Raw genomic sequence first — 13773 nt, forward strand, 5'->3', positions numbered from 1 at the left:
AGTATCCAAATATTAGGGTTGAGCAGGATATCAACTGTACAGTAGATCTTGTAGATGAAGCCACAACCCAAGAGTTGAACAAAAATTTATGTTTATATATTTACTTTACGTTACTCAAACGGTTGGCTCAGTGGATGAGCGCTCGCATGGAACCTGAGAGGTTTTTTGCCCTGTACTTTCCCCGGGGCGTAAAAAAGAATATGGGAGTCCCATGCCGCTCGGGCTGCCCTTCGTATTCTGGGGAGGGCACAGAACCGCACATGACCGAGGACAAACGAGGCAGTAACACCACGGCACCCCGCTCCACGCTCAACGTGGACTTTTGCAATATCAGGGGAATTATTTAAACGCCGTCCACCACCACCTTGAGACGGCGCAGCCGGCCTTGTGTTTCCTTACGGAGACGCAGATATATCGTCCTAGCGATATTTAACGTATCCCGGGCACAAAATTGAGCACAAATTTTTGCCTTATGCCGGGGTATGTGTGTACGTCAGGGAGGATATCTGCTGTCGCCGTCTCGGCAATTTTGAGGGTAGGGACCTGTCTACTCTCTGGCTCCGCGTAGATTTAGAGGACCGCGTCCGCATCTATGCGTGTGTCTACAGATCCCATAGTGGTAGCGCAGAAACCGATCATCTCATGCGCTGCGTTCAAGCGGCAATTGACGACGTGCTTGCACAGATCCACACACCCTCCGCTGAAATCGTAGTCTTGGGTGATTTCAACGGGCACAATGTCGAATGGCTTGGATCACACACCACAGACTACACAGGGCGATCTGTGCATAATTTTGCATTGGCGTATGGTCTGTCCCAATTGGTTGAGTCGCCAACGCGGCTCCCGGATGTGGATAGCCACATGCCGTCCTTATTAGATCTTCTTCTGACTATACCTCCCGATGGTTATCAGGTCTTTGTCGACGCCCCTCTCGGAACGTCCGACCATTGCCTGGTCAGGAGTGTAGTGCCTATCCGACGCCAACGTCGCAGACCACCAGCGACCCGCCGCGTTTGGCACTACAAGTCAGCAGATTGGGATAGGATGCGTTCCTTTTTTGCATCCTAACCTCGGGGCAAGGTTTGTTTCCCTTCTGACGATCCTAGTGCCTGCGCCGTTGCAGTAGCCGATGTGATACTACAGGGCATGGACATTTTTATACCAAGCTCTGTAGTACAGACCGGTGGCAGATCACAGCCCTGGTTCGATGCGTCAGTTAAAGCAGCATGTGACTGCAAAAAACAGGTGTATCGAACTTGGGTTGCGGCGCTGGGCTCAAAGGCTCCGAACTGCAAAGTTCTGAAGAGGAAATATAACCGTGCCTCCAGATTTTTTAAGCGGCAAATCGCCCGTGCGAAATCGAAGCACGTCGTCAAAATCGGCGAGCAGCTTTCCAGTTACCCGACCGGAACACGCAAGTTCTGGTCGTTGTCGAAAGCTGCTCTTAGTAACTTCAACCAGCCTAGCTGGCCTACGAAGGTAATACGCCAACACACCAAGGAATTACATAATAAGTACTGGATGAATGTAAGTGGGTGTAGACAAGCAAAAGAAGCTCTAACTCAAATAGACCCCAAGCTCTCTCGCAAGCTAGTAAAACTTCCACGACCTAGGTTACGGAAAATAACTCATGTACTAACGGGTCACGGCCCTTTTAACAAGCATCTGTTCAATATAGGTGTCACCGACAGCCCACTGTGCAGAGCCTGCACGGAGGCGGACGAAACGGCCGCACACGTCATTTTGGAGTGTAGGAGTGTGGCCTCATACCGGGCCAAACACCTGGGGTCACCGAAGACTCTCCCCGAGGTCATGGGTGACATCAGAGGTTTGATACATTACCTTGAGGAACTAGGGTGGCAGGATTAGCCGCCCTCCTCACCACGCAAAATAGGCGCGCTGTAGTCGTCGAGTTGCGGATAATAGCCCGTGATAACCTATAACCTATAACCTATAACTTCAACCAGCCGTCCCTGCCGCCGTTGCACATGAGAAATGACACCCTGGCCCATACGGAAAAAGAGAAAGCTGATCTCCTTTGCGCTGCGACAACGGAAAAACACCGCCACCCATCCCGCGGTGTCAGAGCTCTATGCCTGAAGTACAGTTCAGACAGAAAACTGTTAGGCGAGCTCTGTTTTCGTTGGACGTCAGGAAGTCGAGCGGGCCGGATCGCATTTCTCCAATCGTGCTAAGAACGTGTGCCCTGAGTTGACACCAGTGCTAACGCGTTTATTCTGGCACTCTTATTTCAAAGGCGTAGTCCCTGACTCATGGAAGTCAGCCCTTGTCCATCCGATCCAAAAAATTGAGAGAGTTCGGATCCGGCAAACTACAGGCCTATTGCTATTACCTCCCTGCTCTCCAAAATCATGGAGAGCATAATCAGCTGCCAGCTATTGGTATATCTAGAGGGTCACCAGTTGATCAACGACCGACAGTACGGCTTTCGCCATGGTCGGTCGGCAGGAGATCTTCTGGTATACCTAACACATAGATGGGCGACGGCTATTGAAAGCACGCGGGAAGGCCTGGCATTTAGCCTGGATATAGCGAAGGCCTTTGATCGTGTATGGCACAAAGCGCTCCTCTCAAAACTTCCATCATTTGGGCATCCCGAGAGCTTGTGCAAGTAGACCTCCAGCTTCCTCACTGGGCGCAGCATACAGGTCGTTGTCAACGGATATTGCTTGATCCCGAAGCCCGTGAATGCTGGAGTGCCCCAAGGCTGAATGCTATCTCCCACGCTGTTTCTTCTGCATATCAATGATATGTTGGACACCTCCAACATACATTGCTATGCAGACGACAGCACTGGTGATGCCGTATCACGGGCCATGCAGGTCTCTCTCTGGAAATCGTCGACCAGTGCCAGGAGAAACTTGTGTCTTCTACCGAGTCCTCTCTTGAGAAGATCGCGGAATGGGTAAATTGAACCTTGTCCAATTCAACCCCCAGAAGACTCAAGTTTGCGCGTTTACCACTAAAAAAACGTATAACCGCTCTTCGACAACACTTCCCTTAAAGCCTCGTCTAGTATTGGAATACTGGGTCTCGAAATCTCGAGCGATTGCCAATTTCGTGGCCATCTGGAGGGCAAAGCCAAATTGGTTTCGAAGAAGCTGGGCGTCATCAATAGAGCACGGCAATACTTCAAGCCGGTCCACGTTCTAGCGCTCAACAAAGCGCAGGTCCGGCCACACATGGAGTATTGCTGTCATCTCTGGTCTGGTACACCCCAGTATCAGCTCAATCCATTTGACCGCGTGCAACGCAGAGCAGCTCGAATTGTCGGAGACCCAGTGCTCTGCGAACGGTTGGATCACTTGGCGTTGCGTAGAGACGTCGCTTCATTGTGTGTCTTCTACCGCATTTATCACGGGAGTGTTCCGAAGAGCTGTTTAACCTGATTCCTGCCGCCGAATTCCACCTTCGCATGACTCGCCACAAGTTAATATATCATCCCCACCATCTGGATGTGTGGCGGTCCTCCACAGTGCGGTTTTCAAGGAGCTTTCTGCCGCGTACTACAACGCTGTGGAATGAGCTTCCTTGTGCGGTGTTTCCGGGACGATACGACATGGGTACCTTCAAAAAAAGTACGTACACCTTCCTTAAAGGCCGACAACGCTCGTGTGATTCCTCTGGTGTTGCAAGAGAATGTGGGCGGCGGTGATTACTTAATACCAGGTGACCCGTACGCTCGATTGTCCTCCTATTCCAAAAAAAAAAAGAGGTAGCGGCGTCGGCGTCCCGCATCGTTCGTAAAGTGTGTTTTCAAAATCATTTCTGCAGATAGACTTATAATTTTGTCGATTTGTTGACTGGCGATATTTAAAAAATCGTACCGGTACCACAACAGCACACCACTAATTGATTAGTACTCGAGCTTTAAAAAGTAAAATAAATGGATATTGTTTTAACGACATGATAAAACCTCAACTAGAAACTCACGTTTCCCACTTAAAATATGTTAAATATGCCTTGAAGCAATTAATCGTTTCATAGAAGACAAAGAGCTTTGCACAGGAAATTGATTGTTAGTATAATTGAAATAGCCTGCACGTAGCACTACAACCTGATTGCAGTTTAATAACTGACAGGGGCTGGCTACAGAGTAGAAACTGCCTTACTTCATACTTACTAGATACCGGCTATTCCAGAATAATGAACAGTTACTGAAGTTGAAAATTTTCAATAAATTTAATCTTAAGATTTAGTTATTTTATTATCTACTTCAATAACTAATTAGCCTAATGCTATAAATAGCTTAGTAACAATTTCATAGATAGAAATATAAAAAAGCACAATCTGAATGGATTATAAACTAGTAATTCAATCCCATAATAAAAGCCACGAAATTGGAAACTCCGCAATTCAGGATATCATCCCCACCACCTGGATGTGTGGCGGTCCTCTGCAGTGCGGATTTCAAGGAACTTTCTTCAACAACCGAGCTGTGGAATGAGCTTCCTTGTGTGATGTTTCCAGGACGATCCGACATGCATACCATCAAAAAACTTTTCTAAAAGGCCGGCAACGCTCCTGTGGTCCCACTTGTGTTGCGAGAGATTCTGGGCGACGGTGATCACTTCGCAACAGATGACCCGTAAGCTCGCTTATCCCGTTTATATATTTATATCTTCCATAAAAAAATATGAACGTTCTTACTTTGACCTTATAACACATAGATACCTAGGAAGAAACAAACGCTTTTAGTTAATAAAATAGGAAAATAGATTAAATATGTAACCAAAATTTATGAACGATGCGGGACTTGAACCCGAAATTTGAAAGAGCGACATCTCAAAGCTTTTTCCTAATAGGTATGCAGTTGTATTGGGGTGGAGCAGGTTATCAACAGTAAAGTAGATGCTGTAGATGCAGCCATTGAGCCAACCTGAGAGTTGAATAAGACATACCAAGATTTACGAACGATACGTCACACGAACGGTTGGCTCAGTGGTTGAGGGCTCGGACGGAACCCGAGAGCTCGCGGATTCGAGTCCCGTATCGTTCATCAATTTTGGTTACAAATGTAATATACACTAAAAATAACAAATTGTTTAGGAAAATAGATCTTCGATTGTTTACGATATGTTGTGATTTTTACGTGACTAATGAGCATTCAATTATACCCCTCAGTTTTTAAGTATTAGGTGTTCATGTGTTATAAGATCAATGGTGTCTATTTTTGATTATAGTAAAAAAAATCATCCAAAAAACTAAATTTAACGAACTATTTCCATTGGTACGATAGTTAAGCTTATCCATCAATAAACAAAACATTATATCTACTAGACATTGAATCTCTAAATATATTCCATTCAATTCTAAATGATAATTGTGCTGCTATAAAGACAAATAAATTCAGAACAGCTGTTTATTTCCCGGTGAAACGTTTTAAAAGAATAACAAAACAATGAGCTCAGTTAAAACAGTCTTGATAACGAGTGTTATTCTGTTTTACGTTGGATTTACGACTCACAAAACATAAAATGCCAAGCGTCTACAATTCCTTACTTTTTTACATTGTCGCATTTTGTACGAAACATTTATAAACTATTTTGTTGGATTTGTATGCTAGTGGGTCAGTCCTTAAGCACTTGTTTGTTTTCAGTGAACAAGAATATAATAATACATTTTATAAGCAAATATTAATATTAGAACTCGTAATATGAACAACATAATACGAAATTTTATATCAAAATATAGTCATTGATACTTTTCAATGCCACTTTTATTTTAATTAAATTTAATAGTAATAATATGATATACATAGTTCACACTAAAAGTTTGAGTTACTTAAAAAAACATCATGTTATAACCAAAATATTATGTTTGTTGCTTTTCAAAATACTCTCTCTTACATTTTAAACATTTTTTCATGCGATCGAACCAATTTTTAAAACAGGAGGACCACTGATTTTAAGGTATGTTTTCTAAGTGCTGATTTAACGCTATCACTGCCTCTTCGGAATTGGTACAAGTGAAACCTCTCACCAAATCATTGATTTTGGGTTAAATACAGAAATCACAGGGTGCTAGGTCGGGGCAATGTGCAGGATTGGTGACGAGTTGTACTTTTTCGGAAGCTAAAAATGAAGCAAAAAAACCTTAGTTTTGTGTGTAGTGTGTGAAGAAGCGTTGTCATGATGTAGGAGAACGCGGCTTTTTGGTCGTCTTTCGCGAACTTTTTTTAACACCCTGGGTAAACAAATGGTAAAATACCACTCGGTATTAACACTCTTTTGATCTTCAAGTGGAATTGTGCGGATGGGACCCATAGCTGAGAAAAAAATGCCAAAAACTTGGTACCAAAAATCACTGTAAAATTAAATAGAAAAAAATTTGAATATAATTTTAATTTAATTTGATATGTTCTAAGAATAATGAGAACGAGAATTTAATATTCAAACAAAAATTGGACAAATTCAGCGCCATTTTTGTTGCGCCCGGACAAAGGTAGAAAACAATGGGAGGGAGGTGGTGAATGATCATGCATACAAACGTATATGGGCCTCTCTCATAACTACGTGCCTACCCACTAAACACCATCTGAGGTTGGCTTGTGCCTGCAAACCCTTCATCGAAGGTGACCTTTCTTGGGGAGAGACAGGCGCAAGTACTGGGACATAACACTGAAGGTGCTGTCTGATTGGGACTAGTGACAAATAAGGTAAAGTGGTAAGCGCTTTGCACATAATAAAGAGGTAATGAGTTAGAGGTGCTCAAGTAACTTCAGAAGGTCATCCTGGGGTGACCTAGCAGCACGGAGTTCTGTGCCAGGATGGAGATCTCGAGGATATTAACATTTCAAACCATGGTGGTGTAAGCCAGGCTCACATCGTTGGCCAGGTTGGAATCCTCGCCTGATTAAGGCTGAGGACTACCGCCCGCCTGAGAGCACTATAGGTGACCGAGGCAGGACGGCGTTAATTGCCTGAGAAATTGGCGGTGTTGTGGGGGCGGATCGTCTCCAAGAATCGGAGTAAGTCTGCCAGGGTTGGGTTAACCTAGTCTTCAGTTGAGGGAAGCTTGCGTCCACGTCGGTGGCTGGAAGTGACCCTGAATTTATAGTATTGGAAGACTTCTATTTAGCTGAGAGGAGCGGGGAGCTCGTGGGCATTTTCAGTTTTCAAAGTTGGTTTTTTAAACGTAGTTTTTTTGGCAATAATATATCATGGATCTTGTTTTTTCTTTTCAATAGTGAAGTGACCCTCGGCCCCGATATAATTATTGATCGATAGATTTATAGATACATTATAGGTATTGTACTGAAGATTATTCAAAAACATTTTCCTTGACAAAACTATATAATAAAAATATTATCAAAACTCAACATCACCTATCAATATCTGATAGTCAAGCTTGAAAGTTTAAAAATCTCAATGTTTTGAAGGATTTTCTCGTCGCATGACTTAAGTCGTTGGCTTTAATCGTTACCATTCTGACAAGTTTATTTACGGAGCGCGCTTCTAATAAACAGTTAAGTTACTGTGCTATATCGTGACAACATCAACTGTATATTTTAAATTTGAACTGCATTTGAAATCTACTGGTTGGTACGTAAAAATATATAAGATTTCAATTTCAATAACAAAAATTTTCCAACTTAAATCCCAATTTTTTAGTACTTTCATAAAATTAAAAACTTTAGAAATGTAAGATACTTGGGTGCCCTTAGCTACCTTTTAACTTAAATCTATTTCAAGAAACACTAACTGTATTCCAATAAAACTTATATCTCATTTAATAATTGATATCTTAATTTTGCTATAAAAATACTATACAATAAATGTTTTCTATATTGTATGTACATCTAGAATTTATGATAAATCATAATTATCAGTAAACACTAAATCAAATTGATTAAAGTTTTATGCTAAAAATTCTACGTATTCGTAAAATCTGTATTTCTATACCACCGAGGTCGACAAAACTGTGATATAATAGTCATATTTTGTACAAAAAACCATTTATCAACATTTACCATTATAGCCCTCTTAAGCTAATTACTTGAATTTAATTAACATTACATTTAAAGGAGTTTTTGGGTAATTTGGGAAATCATTCGAAGCTTCTAGATACGCAAGATTTATTTCATTAATAATTTTATTATTTTTATGATACTTCACAATAAATTTTGTGTGAATAATATACAGGTCAAAAGTAAGCAAAAATAATATAAAAGCGTGTTAAAGGTTATTAAAATATTATTAATTATTTGAGTGATCTCTCTAGTTAAAAATAAAAATAAATAATCCAAATATTAATGACCATTAATCATTTTATAAAAGAGAAAGTGCATGTCAAAGATAATATAATAGTAACTGAAAAATCTGACGCGTCATTACAGCTTCATTTCAGTTTAATAATCACATTTAGTAGTTATATAACTAAATTTGGCCGTTTGATTTATATCTAGTTTCACCAGATTTGGGCTAATTAGTAGTTAAATATTTTAAAATATCTATAGTTTTCCTTCAGGTTCTTCTTCTCATTTTCCTCTATTATGACGGCTCATAATAGAGGGAAATGGCAAGGATAAAATAACTTAACAATGATTTAATTTAATACACTTGTAATGCAAATTTTATACCTTAATTATTAATAAATACTGTTATTTGTATGTGCTACCTATTGATAGGTTTGAAGTCGGTGCCAAGCCAAATGTAATAGTAAGTACCTACACTCGCCACGCGTGACTGTTGGCACAGATCTCACCGTTCGTAAATAATAGGTTCGCAGGTTCTGTGCTGGGTTAATATGTGTTATAAGTCTTTAATAACGGTTATACCCACGTATCTGACCGTCTTTGCGTGCGTTCTTGTCTGGAATAGACCGTCTTTTTTGAAGTGAAAACATCTTTAGCGACGTTGAGTACTACTTCTTGGGATGTGTATAAAATGTTAAACTCGCGTCAGGCCACGTGACCTGATCGAATATTCGTAAGACAGTCGTTGAAATTTTGGATGAAAGTTAATTTATTTGAGTTAAATATAAACACATAGATAAACTTTTAAATCTAAAATAATTATAATAGGTCTGAAGTGTAAAATTTTTGTATACGCAATAAATGAATATTGTATTTAACCACATAAGTGCAAGTACTTTTATACTGATAAGTAAAGCAATTCATGCGAAATATCCCCTAACCATTCCAAAATATTAAAAAATACACAATGTTATTGTTATAGTTTTCACTTCTTCCGGCACACCCGGAGTGTAATCCGTATGTACCTCTATATTTTTCGACTCTGGACCACCTTATACGTAACGGCAGCTACTTAAGGCTCAGGATCACCCCAACAACCTTCAGCGGTTGAGCTCAGCTAGCTATCTCGAAACATCAACCCCCGCACAAATATAATTCGTGTGAAAGTCAGCGGCACACTGCCTGCCGTGGCCCGCACACGGACCCGCGGTCGGCCGTTTGTAATGAATATACTATAAAGTCGCTTATACTATTTATATGTCCCTTATACTAGATATATATATTTTTTTACTTCCTACAATGTTCACTTAATAGACAGATAAAATAGCTATTTTCTCTTGTTAGAGCGATAAAAATATCACCAGTAGTTTAGAGGCAGTAGCAAATTTAAAGCTGAAGACAGCTTCATTTCAATAATTTTTATTAAATGGAATTACACTGGGTACGTTTTACAAAATTTTTAAACGTTCCGATTGGAAATTACAATATTAGCCGATTAGATTGCAGAGCATTAGGCCCTCATGGCTATTTCACGACAATAAGCGCTTTCTGTTTGTGCTCATAAGTTTTTCGTGTGATCTATTTATTTATGATATTGGTTAGTGTCAGTTTAAGTTAAATAATAAATAGATAAATTCAATTCAATTAAAGTACTCATTGTTACGCAGCCTATGCCTAAGAACACGTTTTCCACTCTCAGTACCTATTTAGAATGAAAAATACATTGATTTTGCAGAAAACAAATAAGGGCTGATATGTAAACAAATAAATTCAGAACAGCTGTTTATTTCCCGATGAAATATTTTAAAAGAATAACAAAACAATGAGCTCAGTTAAAACAGTCTTGATAACGAGTGTTATTCTGTTTTACGTTGGATTTACGACTCACAAAACATAAAATTCCAAGCGTCTGTCTACAATGCCTTATTTTATACTGTCACATTTTGTACTAAACAATATTGTATTTTTTTTATAAGTGTGCAAGGAGGTCAATCCTTGAATACTGCGCATTGCTACGTATATCAGTGAACAAGAATTATAATGAAAATGCTAGATACGTGCTCTCAAAAAAATTTAATCCGAATTCATGTCCTAAAACGAAGCCCTCGACGTATAGTATGTTATGCTTGCTGTTCACTATTCTGATGTTTTATAAAGACGGCTGTATTTTCTAATTTCTGTCAAATTTCTATTTGACAGTGGCTTACTGACATTAAATTACTTAGGTTGATTAATATCGCTTCTATGTATAACAATTGCTTGTTATGCTTTTTTTTGTTTTGTTGTCACACAGTTCAGTTATTCTATCATATTATTTATATTAAAAGATATTTCTTGAAAGGTTTTAATATGAACCTATATATTTATAATATTATAAAAGTGCCAATATTAAGTTTTTGTCTTGATATTTAATTAGTATTCAGCAATACAATACAAAGTATTAATAAGTGAAAAGTGAATTAATAACAACATTAAGGTTTCAAACTGCATTGCATGTATAAATTAGTATATGGTTGGTACGCCTAATTAGGCTTACCAGTTTTAGGGAAAATCTAATTAGTCTTGGTGACATAATATCGTCGGTTTATTGTGGGAACTCATTAACTAACAAAATAAAACAAAAACTATGAATTATTAAAGCCACTTTTAGTTTTAGAAATATTGTTTTCCCTATATCATCTTAAATATGATTGTGTTAAAGAAAAGTAAAATGCTATTATATTGAATATATTTATTATTAAAATCAAGCGAGTTTCTAACTCGCCATAATAATAAACAAGTATATAAATAAATATTAACAAGCCATAAATTGAAAAAAAAATTAAATGTGAAATTAATGAATTCTTGAGATTAGGCCGTTGTTCGAGGTTTCAATTAAATTTCAATATTGTTCACCAGAATATACAAGGTATCTCAAGTAAGGAATTAGATATTGTTAATCTCTCTATAGAACAACTAATTGAGATAGCTTATATAGAACTAGAGCAATTTATTATTGTAAGTGTATACCGCCCCCCCACTGCATCATATGAACAATTCCATCATAGAATGGAGGAGGTACTATCAAAATTTAGCAAAACTAGCAAGTCAATTATAGTGTGTGGAGATTTTAATACAAAATTTGCTTGAACCTTCGGCCAATTGTACTAGCTTTAAAAATTTATTTCAAAGTTTTAATTTGTTCAATGTATTTTGGGAACCTACTAGAATCACTTCTACAACAGCAACCTGTTTAGATAATATTTTTACAGATGTTACTATTACTAGTAAACTCATAATTAATAATCTTCAGTCCGACCATAGTGGGCAACTTATAAAAGTAAATACAAGATTGGACAATGTCAGACCAAAAAAGGTGACGATTATACCAGTTACGGGTAGCCGTCTTGAGAGGTTTAGAAATAATTTGGTAAATACAATATCATTTTTACACTGTGGCGAAACTGCTAATTTTCAATACAACTTAGTCTTCAATTCTTTCTGTGAGGAATTTGACAGGATTTTTACTCCAGTAACGGTGACAGTAAACAACAAACATAGTTTTAATGATTGGGCAACAATGGGTATCCACAAAAGTCGTAAACGCTTATATGACCTTTATTATGAGAAACATTACAATAATAGTGAAGAATTTAAAATATATGTAAAAAAATACTCCAAGCTCTTTAAAATAGTTTGTCATGAAGCGAAAACACGTTTCATTGCAGATCAATTAAAAACAGTAATAATAAAGTAAAAGCGACTTGGAGTGAAATTAACAATTAAACTGGTAGATCAAATTGCCGTAACACCTCTATCTGTTTAAATATTAATAAGCGCGTTATAAATTCGGAAATAGAAATTGCAAATGAATTTGATAAATACTTCTCCGAAATCCCGATTGTCACGACCAAATACCTTAACTCTTCGCCAAAAGCAGCATATGATATGCTTAAATTACACGTACCAGTATCTTCTACTGACCTGAAATTTAAGTATGTTACAGGTAGCGATATAATAAAAATCTTCAAATTAATTAACCTAAAAAAATACAAAAGACCTATGGGGCCATTCGACTAATATTGTTAAATACATACTTGACATTATAGCACCTGAATTAGCAATAATATTTAATGAATGCATAGATGAGGGTGTGTTCCCTGACCTCATGAAATACAGCAAAGTTATACCTTTGTTTAAATCGAGCAGTTCTTTTGACCCTGCAAATTTCAGACCTATTTCAGTGCTGCCTGTTTTTAGTAAAATTTTTGAAAAACTTTTGCTTCAACACCTACAAATGCATTTTTGTAAATTAATGAACAAAAATCAGTTTGGTTTCACAAGGGGCTTATCAACAATTAATGCGGGTACTAGACTCATTGAGCACATCTTTGACGCCTGGGAAGAGTCACAGGATGCATTGGGCATTTTTTGTGATTTGTCAAAAGCATTTGACTGCCTCCACCATGAAACTTTACTCCTAAAACTAAAGCATTATGGAGTGAAAAATAGAGCTCTAAATCTGTTAAAATCATATTTAAGCGAAAGAGTTCAGATAGTCGATGTAAATGGCAAACGGTCTTCGGGTAAACCTGTGGGAATACGTGTTCCACAGGGTTCTATTCTCGGTCCTTTCTTGTTTCTTATATATATTAACGATCTACCGTTTGTGGTAGATGATAGCCATGAGATTGTATTGTTTGCTGATGATACTTCACTTATTTTTAAAGTGAAGCGACGTGCGGATATTGATGACGAGGTAAGCAATGCACTCTCAAAGATAGTGCGTTGGTTTGAGACGAATAATCTGCACTTAAACAGTAAAAAAACCAAAGTGTTTACGGTTCATTACACCGAACATAGCGGAGGTACAAACCAACGTACTTATAAATGACCAGAGATTGGAACTTGTGGACACTACGGTCTTCTTGGGTATCACGTTAGATAAAAAGCTTCAGTGGGGTCCACATATTACCCATCTAGCAGATAGACTCAGCTCTGCGGCATATGCAGTTAGAAAAATTAGAGAGTACACGAATGTTGCGACCGCTAGATTAGTGTACTTTAGTTATTTTCACAGCATCATGACGTACGGTATATTACTATGGGGTCATGGTGCTGACATTGATATAGTGTTTACACTGCAAAAGAGAGCTGTTCGTGCTATATATCAGCTTGGTTACAGACAGTTTCTCAAAGAAAAATTTAAAGAAATAAATATTATGACGGTTTATTGTCAGTAAATTTATGAAAATTTAATATATGTTCACAAAAATCGTCACCTTTTTGCTCTTAATAGTGATTTTCATTATTATAACACTAGAAATAAGGGATTGCTTGTAACTAATTCTAGTAGGCTTCATAAGATACATAATAGCTTTAAGGGTAAATGTATACACTTCTACAATAAGCCACTGTTCAGGCATTATCTATAAATAAATTTAAATGTTTTATAAAAAAATGGCTCTGTCGTAAATCCTATTACTCCACTGCTGAATATCTAAATGATCGGACAGCCTGGGACTAGATTGTGATTATTTTATAGCGACTGTACAATATTATATATTTTTATTGAA

The sequence above is a fragment of the Leptidea sinapis genome, chromosome 1, assembly GCF_905404315.1.
Source record: "Leptidea sinapis chromosome 1, ilLepSina1.1, whole genome shotgun sequence".
Lineage (NCBI taxonomy): Eukaryota > Metazoa > Arthropoda > Insecta > Lepidoptera > Pieridae > Leptidea > Leptidea sinapis.